General features: G+C 33.6%; 1 long non-coding RNA gene across 2 annotated transcripts; it reads left to right on the top strand.

The window, feature by feature from the left end:
• Positions 1 to 6,163: 6,163 nt before the first annotated feature.
• LOC141901695 (uncharacterized) lies at positions 6,164 to 8,374 on the top strand. 2 transcript variants are annotated; one of them, XR_012618852.1, is made up of 6 exons: positions 6,164 to 6,497; positions 6,583 to 6,739; positions 6,825 to 6,975; positions 7,062 to 7,213; positions 7,299 to 7,455; positions 7,541 to 8,374. It is a non-coding gene; the product is annotated as an uncharacterized LOC141901695 (long non-coding RNA). The 2 variants fall into 2 exon arrangements; XR_012618853.1 differs by having other exon boundaries at positions 6,825 to 6,982.
• Positions 8,375 to 9,347: the final 973 nt, after the last annotated feature.

Here is a 9,347-nt window from a genome sequence, read left to right as displayed (position 1 = left end):
GAGGCCTCACTGCCCCCACCTATCTACAAAGTGTGCTGAGTGATGTCAATGACGGGCATATCTGCGGGATTGCGCGGGATACAAATGGAGCGGTTATACTGGATTGTCACGCTACTAGCATTCATTGTGTCCTTGTGACCGCCCGGATGAGGGATGATTCTACTGTCACGCTCTTTGATTTCTAGTTTGAGTGCTAGTTTTCATTGTGTCCTTGTGACAACCCCGGTCAGTGGATGAAGTCTCTTGTCGGCTTGTGAGTGCTAGTTTCATTGTGTCCTTGTGACAACCTCGGTCAGTGGATGAAGTCTCTTGTCACGCTTTTGAGTGCTAGTTGAGATCCTGAATCTCAACCCGGTCAAGCTGGTTGTACTGCGCTATTTGTGTTTCGTGCAATTTTACAGGTTTGTCAGTTACTGACGTCGCCCAGTACATCCTGCAGTTAGATGGGGAATGTGAGGCGTTGTCATTCTGGTTTTCGCGTTCTGTGTGAGGGCGTGTAGAGGGCAGTATATTCCTGGCTGGCTCATTGTCTGGTGTTCTCGGCATGTGACCGGCGACGAAGAGCTGAAAAGCTTTCGGACATTAGTTTTGTTCCGTACCAGGTTTTCATCGCTCTTCTCTTTTTTTTCATTTAGGACTCCCAAGATGAAGAAGAAGATACTGAAGGCGACTACAATGAAGACGATGCTGAAAAAAGAACACTGAACTCAGCAATATTGAAAGTTAAGTTGATACACATTTAAATTACGATGTATGATACAGAAAGGATTGTGTAACTACAGAATATCATTCTTTTGCTCATTTCAGCTAAACTTAATCTGGAAAGCCCAGCTTGATATCAACCTAAAATCTACCCACCAGAAGTGACCACAAAAGACTCCACCTTGAATAAGCCAACCACCGAAAGACCTGCCGCAACCGAACCTGGCAGTCTTGACCTCATTCTGCATAAGTAACAGGAATGCATACATACCGGGACATAAAGCTAAGTTGATTTTTCTTACCTGGAGCAAAATGCATAGGCACTGGAGAGAATAGAGACGCTGGTCAAGCTTGGCATCTCCGCACTACTTTATTGAGGCTCTGTGGCCGGTATATTGTTGATAGTAAAATGAAGTAAAATGAAAACTAGGGCAATGATTGCTTAAATATTTACTCTATTAGACGAAATCAATGAGTGAGGTCCCTTTTAAATATAGGTCTACTTTGGCTGATAATTAAAATGAAGATTGGTCAGTTATTAATTCAAATTTTTTAGCTCCGCTGTGACCGAAGGTCAGCGGAGCTGATGGGTTAGGGGGTTCGTCGTCGTCGTCCGTCCGTCCGTCCGTCCGGTGTTCGGTGTCCGGCGTCAACTTTTTCTTTATATCCCTACTAGTCCTACAGTTCTGATGGGATCTTGATGAAACTTGGTATGAATGATCTATGGGGGAGTGCCTACAAAAGTACAGAGCCATAATTTTGATTTTGCATAAATTATGCAAATTAGGGCTATTTTTAGATTTTCACTAAAATCGCTACTCCTCCATCGATTTTCAGCGGATTTCAATCAAACTTGGTATGAATGATCTATGGGGGAGTGCCTACAAAAGTACAGAGCCATATTTTTGATTTTGCATAGATTATGCAAATTAGGGCTATTTTTAGATTTTCACTTAAATGTGAGCAATTATAATTTACTTGTCATTATAGTAAAAACCAATATCAGTCTAGTTATTAAATTTCACATATGCCCGTTGTAAATTGTTCTGATGCCCGAACAATCAACTTTTGAATCTTACAGAGATATATTCAGTTTATTTGTTAGAATTACATTTAAGAAAAAAATAATTTGTGTTTGTATTCTTTCATTACAAATTTGAAAATATAAACTGACTTAATTTGTAAAACATAAATAATTGTTGTTTCTTGTTTAACTTTTTGGAAGTAATCTCCCAAAACTTGTGCATATTGATTTATTAAAAGCTGCTTTCTCCACTCACTAGCTTCCTCCTTTATGTACATCATTCTATATCGAAGCAATTGCATAGATTTTTGATAAATTTCACTTGGTGCCAATACTTGGGGACTACAGTTTGTTCCACTTATGACTTCAGTTCCAACAGTTTGTCAGTTTAGAGTATGTTAGTATGATTATTGGTATTGTGGCCCTTCTCCAAGTGGCTATAATGTCCCTGAACATCTAGTTTCAAATAGATACTGATGTGATAGTCTATGCTCCAAGCCACAACAAAGACAGCGGAGCTATATAAGCCGACAGGCTTCTTGTTTAAGTATGTACAATTAAGGTAAATTCAATATCTTATGTGACATTTGAAATTTTTCGAATGTACCGTAGATATTTCAGGCCTCATATGACAATTGTTTAACTGACAATCAAGATATAGAAATAGGACAATTTACTAATTAACCAATCGCTTAGATATTAGCAATCATTCAATATCTTATAATGTTTGACGAGAAATTCTTCTGGTGTAGATATTTTAGGGCCCCGTATACATTTAGGCTGGCTTTACTTGTAAAGATATATATCAATTAAACTTTATCGTTGGTTTATAGATTTTTTTACAAATACTATATTGATACATTTATAAACATTCAGGCACTTTACAGTTTATATTATGCTTTACTCATTGCATTGATGAATTTCTCCTCGGAAAGATGTATAAAATAGTGTCTAGGGCTCTATCGAGATATGGTGTAATATGGGGAAAACTATGGACTGTGGATCTTTTAGAAACTATGATTATGTCTCAACACTTTGACAAATCTAGAATGAAACAAAGCTTAAATTGATTCAAATCATTCCCCAGAGCCATACTATGCGCCTTGTTTTGCGCTATGATTATTGATTAACTGACAATTATCATATATATAGCTAGGACAAATTGCTCATTAACAAATGGCTTAGATATCCACAATTAAGATTCCACAATCAATATTTCATGTAAGATCAAAAACTATATGTAATACAGGTCCATAATATAAATGTCGTTAAACTGACAATTTAAATATAGCTGATATGTATGAGCACATCTGAATCAGTCTCATTGACTGATCAGTACTTGCATCTCAAACTGCCGTACTTACAGCAAGTGGTCATGCTCTTCAATATTGCCAAAATTTACCGAAACCTAACTGATTCAAATAATATCTAAAAGCATTACTGTGTGTCAAGTGACGTATGATAGATATAGGTTAACTGACAATTAGAATATAGCTTGAATTACTCATTAACGTATTTAAGGTAAATTCAATTGTTATGTGAAAATATTTTTAATTCAGGTCCGTGGACATTTAAAGCTGATACATGTGTATCTGAGCACATTTATTTATCTGTATCTAAAGTGAACCTGTGTCTTCATACAGTTGTATTAGTTTTGATACATATTGCCAAAATCATTTAACGCAGATTTACTTCCGATCGAAGGGAGATAAAACAAATCTGTGCACAAATACATTCCTGAATTTGGAAGGGGGAATATTTCAATTTCACTGTGTATGTCAGATTGAGAGCCTTATTCTGACAGGATATCCTTAACTTAGGTCTTATTCCTCTTGCTAATAGCTCTCTTTTACTAACCCCTCTCCTTCAATCTATATTCCAGCATCATGACTCGCACCGCACCAGGGAGGTCCAGTCATAACAAGGTCTTTCGGTCCTTATACACAGTGTTCTGTAAAAGGGAAATAAAGATTATATAGCAATTCGGCTAAGGGAATTTCTAATTTACCACTAAAAATTTGCTTTTATCTTATTAAGTTCTGATGAATTCAAATAGTGATGAATTCAACTGACAATTAAAATGAAGCTAGTATGATTACTAATTAATGGATTGCGTTAGATTTAGATATCTAGAAGATTAATTAAAATCAATTCCATATAATGAATATAAGTGAAAATTATTTAAAAAATAGCGCAGTGGATGAGACGACTGTATCACATAATGTCGTCTGCGTCTAACTGGGCCACATGTGTCTGTTGAATCAGTTAGGTTTTGGGGAATTCTGGGTTCGTCAAACTAGATATCGAAAGCTCTGATGCAAAAGCAGTTTAAAATAGTGTTCAATCCAAATTTGTACCGGATCTGAAATTCTTCTTGTGTAGACATTTCAAGCCCCGTATAAAATATTGTCCGAGATAATTTAAATCATAGAGGACATTAGTTGACTGATTAGTTGACTCTACGATGAAGATAAATTTTAGCATCTTCATCTCAAAAGTGCTCAAATCCAAACCATAGTGGTTGATAAGACAATTGTATAATTTAATATTGGTTGATATCAAAAGAGTACAGGAAGTGTAACTCTGGCTCTTGTGCGAAGGATTTATTGAATCTTTAAAAAGACTTTGCTGAATTCTGGATTTATCAAGGTGTGGGAATGATTCAAAGTTTCTAATGTCTAAATCTCGATGAAATGAAATGGGCAGAAAAAAGTTAACCTTGTAATATAGATATCCAAAATCTTGCTGTATTAAAATAGGCAGAAAAAAGTTTACCTTGTAATTTAGATAACCAAAATCTAGATGTTTTGAAATAGGCAGAAAAAAAAGTTAACCTTGTAATATAGATATCCAAAATCTAGATGTTTTGAAATAGGCAGAAAAAAAGTTAACCTTGTAATATAGATATCCAAAATCTCTATGTTTTGAAATAGGCAGAAAAAGGTTAACCTTGTAATATAGATATCCAAAATCTCGATGTAATAAATTAGTCAGGAAAAAAAATTAACCTTGTAATATAGATATCCAAAATCTAGATGTTTTGAAATAGGCAGAAAAAAAAGTTAAGCGTGTTATATAGATATCCAAGATCTAGATGTTTTGAAATAGGCAGAAAAAAAAGTTAAGCGTGTTATATAGATATCCAAGATCTAGATGTTTTGAAATAGGCAGAAAAAAAGTTAACCTTGTAATATAGATATCCAAAATCTCTATATTTTGAAATAGGCAGAAAAAAAGTTAACCTTGTAATATAGATATCCAAAATTTCGATGTAATAAATAAGGCAGGAAAAAAATTAACCTTGTAATATAGATATCCAAAATCTAGATGTTTTGAAATAGGCAGAAAAAAATTTAAGCTTGTAATATAGATATCCAAAATCTAGATGTATTCAAATAGGCAGAAAAAAGTTAACCTTGTAATATAGATATCCAAAATCTAGATGTATTCAAATAGGCAGAAATAAAGTTAACCTAGTTATTTAGATATCCAAAATCTAGATGTATTCAAATAGGCAGAAAAAAATGTAACCTTGTAATATAGATATCCAAAATCTCGATGTAATAAATTAGGCAGAAAAAAATTAACCTTGTAATATAGATACCCAAAATCTAGAAGTATTCAAATAGACAGAAAAAGTTAACCTTGTAATATAGATATCCAAAATCTAGATCTATTCAAATAGGCAGAAAAAAAATTAACCTTTTATTATAGATATCCAAAATCTCTATGTTTTGAAATAGGCAGAAAAAAAGTTAAGCTTGTAATATAGATATCCAAGATCTAGATGTTTTGAAATAGGCAGAAAAAAAGTTAAGCTTGTAATATAGATATCCAAAATCTAGATGTAATAAATTAGGCAGAAAAAAAATTAACCTTGTAATATAGATTTCCAAAATCTAGATGTATTGAAATAGGCAGAAAAAAAAATAAATCTTGTAATATAGATACCCAAAATCTAGAAGTACTCAAATAGGCAGAAAAAAAAGTTAACCTTGTTATTTAGATATCCAAAATCTAGATTTATTCAAATAGGCAGAAAAAAAAGTTAACCTTGTTATATAGATATCCAAAATCGAGATGTATTCAAATTGGCTGAAGAAAAATTAACCTTGTTATATAGTATCCAAAATCTAGATTTTTAAAATAGGCAGAAAAAAGTTAACCTTGTAATATAGATATCGAAAATCTAGATGTATTCAAATAGGCAGAAAGAAAGTTAACATCAAAAATCTCGATTTATTAAATAAGGCAAAAAAATTAACCTTGTTATATAGTATCCAAAATCTCAATGTAATAGAATAGGCAGAACAAAAATTAACCTTGTAATATAGATATCCAAAATCTCAATTTATTAAAAAAGGCAAAAAAATTAACCTTTTAATATAGATATCCAAAATCTTGATTTATTAAAATAGGCAGAAAAAAAACCTTGTAATGTAGATATCCAAAATCTCGATATAAGAATAGGTAGAGAAATTTCCAATTATGTGCTTGGATTTAAAGAAAAAAAATTCTGTAAACTCGACCGCCGATCACACAACTATATCTGTACTTCAATTTCCGATTTAAAAAAAAAACGCCTGTTTCGCTAGTGGCAGGTGTAGTAGGAGTGTAAGGGACACCAACTCAAACGAGAGCTTGAGGTCGACAAATCATCAGAAATCTGCCGATTAGAGAACAGCGCACAGAAGGGGCCGATTCGAATGAAACTCAAGAACTAACCAACTTAGGAGATCCTCGCCGATAACGAACCCAGCAATCATAAAAGGTAACTTGATATACATGAAATTATTATGATTAATTCTTATTGAAATATTTGGTCATTACAGGATATCTTCTTTTAATCATTGCAGCTAAATTTCAACTATGCGAAAAAACCCAGCTTGAGATCAACTACACGTCCAAAATCGACCAAATTGAACTGCGCAAAGATGAGGCCAACAGAATCGAACTCATTAACCCACCAACTAATAAGATAATTGCCGATAACGAACCAAGCAGTCATAAAAGGTAACTTGATATACATGAAATTATTACGATTAATTCTTTTTGAAATATTTGGTCATTTAAGGATATCTTCTTTTAATCATTGCAGCTAAATTTCAACTATGCGAAAAAACCCAGCTTGAGATCAACTACACGTCCAAAATCGACCAAATTGAACTGCGCAAAGATGAGGCCAACAGAATCGAACTCATTAACCCACCAACTTTTGGTGATCCACACCGATAACGAACCAAGCAATCGTAAAAGGTAACTTGATATACATGAAATTATAACGATTAATTTTTATTGAAATATTTGGTCATTAAAGGATATTTGATCATTGCAGCTAAATTTCAACTATGAGAAAAAACCCAGTTTGAGAACAACTACTCGTCAAAAATCGACCAACTTGAACAGCGCACAGCCAACTAGAATTGAACTCATTAACCGACCAACTAATAAGATAATCGCCGATAACAAAACCAGTAATCATAAAAGGTAACTTGATATACATGGTATTATTACGATTAATTCTTATTGAAATATTTGGTCATTACGGGATATCTTCTTTTAATCATTGCAGCTAAATATCAACCATGCGAAAAAACCCAGCTTGAGATCAGCTACTCGTCCAAAATCGACCAACTGGAACAGTGAACAGATGAGGCCAACAGAATCGAACTCATTACCCAATCAACTAATAAGATAATTGCCGATAACGAACCAAGCAATCGTAAAAGGTAACTTGATATATATGAAATTATTACGATTAATTCTTATTGAGATATTGTGTCATTACAGGATATCTTCTTTTAATTATTGCAGCTAAATATCAACTATGAGAAAAAACCCAGCTTGAGATCTACTACTCATCAAAAAATCTACAAGTAGATGAATGCTGATTAACCCATTTGCTGATAAAAACTGCAGAAGCCCAGATTAGAAGTTGAGGAGCCAGCAACGAATTAATCACTCAACGATGGATTCTTCTCCAAACGGTGGTTGATTTCTAAAAAATATTTTATCAGGAGCAGCAGAGACTCTAGTGAATCTAATAAACACTGATTCGAGCGACAAAGCTAATGGATTATCTCATAAACACTGATTCAGGATAAGCACTGTTTTAAGAGCAGCAAAGACAATAGTGTATCTTAATAGGAGCAGCATAAACAATAGTGCATCTTATAAACACTGAGATCCAGGAGCGACGAAGACAATAGCGGATTTCTGTAGTAAAGTATTGATTTTTTTACTTATCACCTTTTTCAAACCAGTCCAATGGATAATATAGTGTTTTCGAGGAAATTAATTGATCATGTGTTATGCGATGTGAGAGTAATAAAAGCTAAGCTCCATTAATTCACGATTTTGGTCTTCGATCCTTGGTCAATAGATAAGTCAAGTTAGGTTAGTCACTGGGGGTAAATGGTCGCGTTGAGTGCCTAGTTTGGATTCGTAGGTCTGTTGAGTTAACTCCTAATCTGAGATATCGTTTCAACATGAATTGTGATTTTAATCTTCAAACTTACCAAAGCTAAACATAGTCAACTTTGGCTATTTAGATATCACATAGTTAGGAAACATAGAACATAACGTTAGACCAGTGTTTAGAAAGAATGTGAAACAGCTATAAACTAATGTTATTGATGTTAATGATTAGTTACCGATTGTATAATTATTTTGACGTTTTTGAAGCTGCAAGAAAAAACGTCAGAATACCTAAGTATTTAATGTCAATGTGTTTGGAAATCTTTATCACAAGGCAAAGTTGATAAAATTCTAGTTTTCTAGTGAAAGTAATGATTAGTTGCTACTAAGTTTTCCAGAGTGAATCTGTTTGATTCTCTAGTTAATCTCTAGTTTTAATGTTATGATGATATAGTGTTTTGATTAGATTTCATTTAAATTATTTTATAATGTTTAATGCAATGTGAGAGTCTAATAAAAGCTAAGCTCCATTAATTCACGATATTGGTATTCGATCCTTGGTTGGGTTAGTCACTAGGGGTAAATGGTCGCGTCGAGCGCCTTGTTTGGGCTCGCAGGTCTGTTGAGTTAACTCCTAAACTGAGATATAGTTTCAACATGATATTGTGAGTTTAATCTTTAAACTTTAGCATAGTTAAACAGTCAAATATGGCTATTTGTCCATGTAGGTATCACATAGTTAGGAAACAGAACATAACGTTAGGCCAGTGTTGATGTACAAATATTAAGTATTTGCTGAATTGTAGATGTATTAATTTGATGGATATATATTTTCGAAGGCCCATGTAACTGATTTTTCACAATTGAATCGTATATGTCGATTTTCACATCAAGTTTCAACTTTGAGCCTCCATCAATCTGTTTGATGATCATCGCTACATATTTGAAATCAAAAGCTTTATTTGAAAGGAGACCATTATTTACATTTGAGAGGTAAAGCTAGGAATAACAAGGCATACAGTTATAGCTAGGACTAATTTTGAACGTTTTAACATTGTTTATAGCTGTTTGAACTTCCGTTATTGTAATGGGTAAATCCATATCACGAGATGGCTCTCGTGAATAATCACTTAGCTTCAAATTGGGTGTATAATGATTATAAAGGAGTGGCAGTGAATTGGTAGCGCTTTTTAAAATGGGCCCA

This window comes from Tubulanus polymorphus, chromosome 3 (assembly GCF_964204645.1).
Source record: "Tubulanus polymorphus chromosome 3, tnTubPoly1.2, whole genome shotgun sequence".
NCBI classification, from domain to species: Eukaryota; Metazoa; Nemertea; class Palaeonemertea; order Tubulaniformes; family Tubulanidae; genus Tubulanus; species Tubulanus polymorphus.
This window is presented reverse-complemented; position numbering and strand designations above follow the sequence as displayed.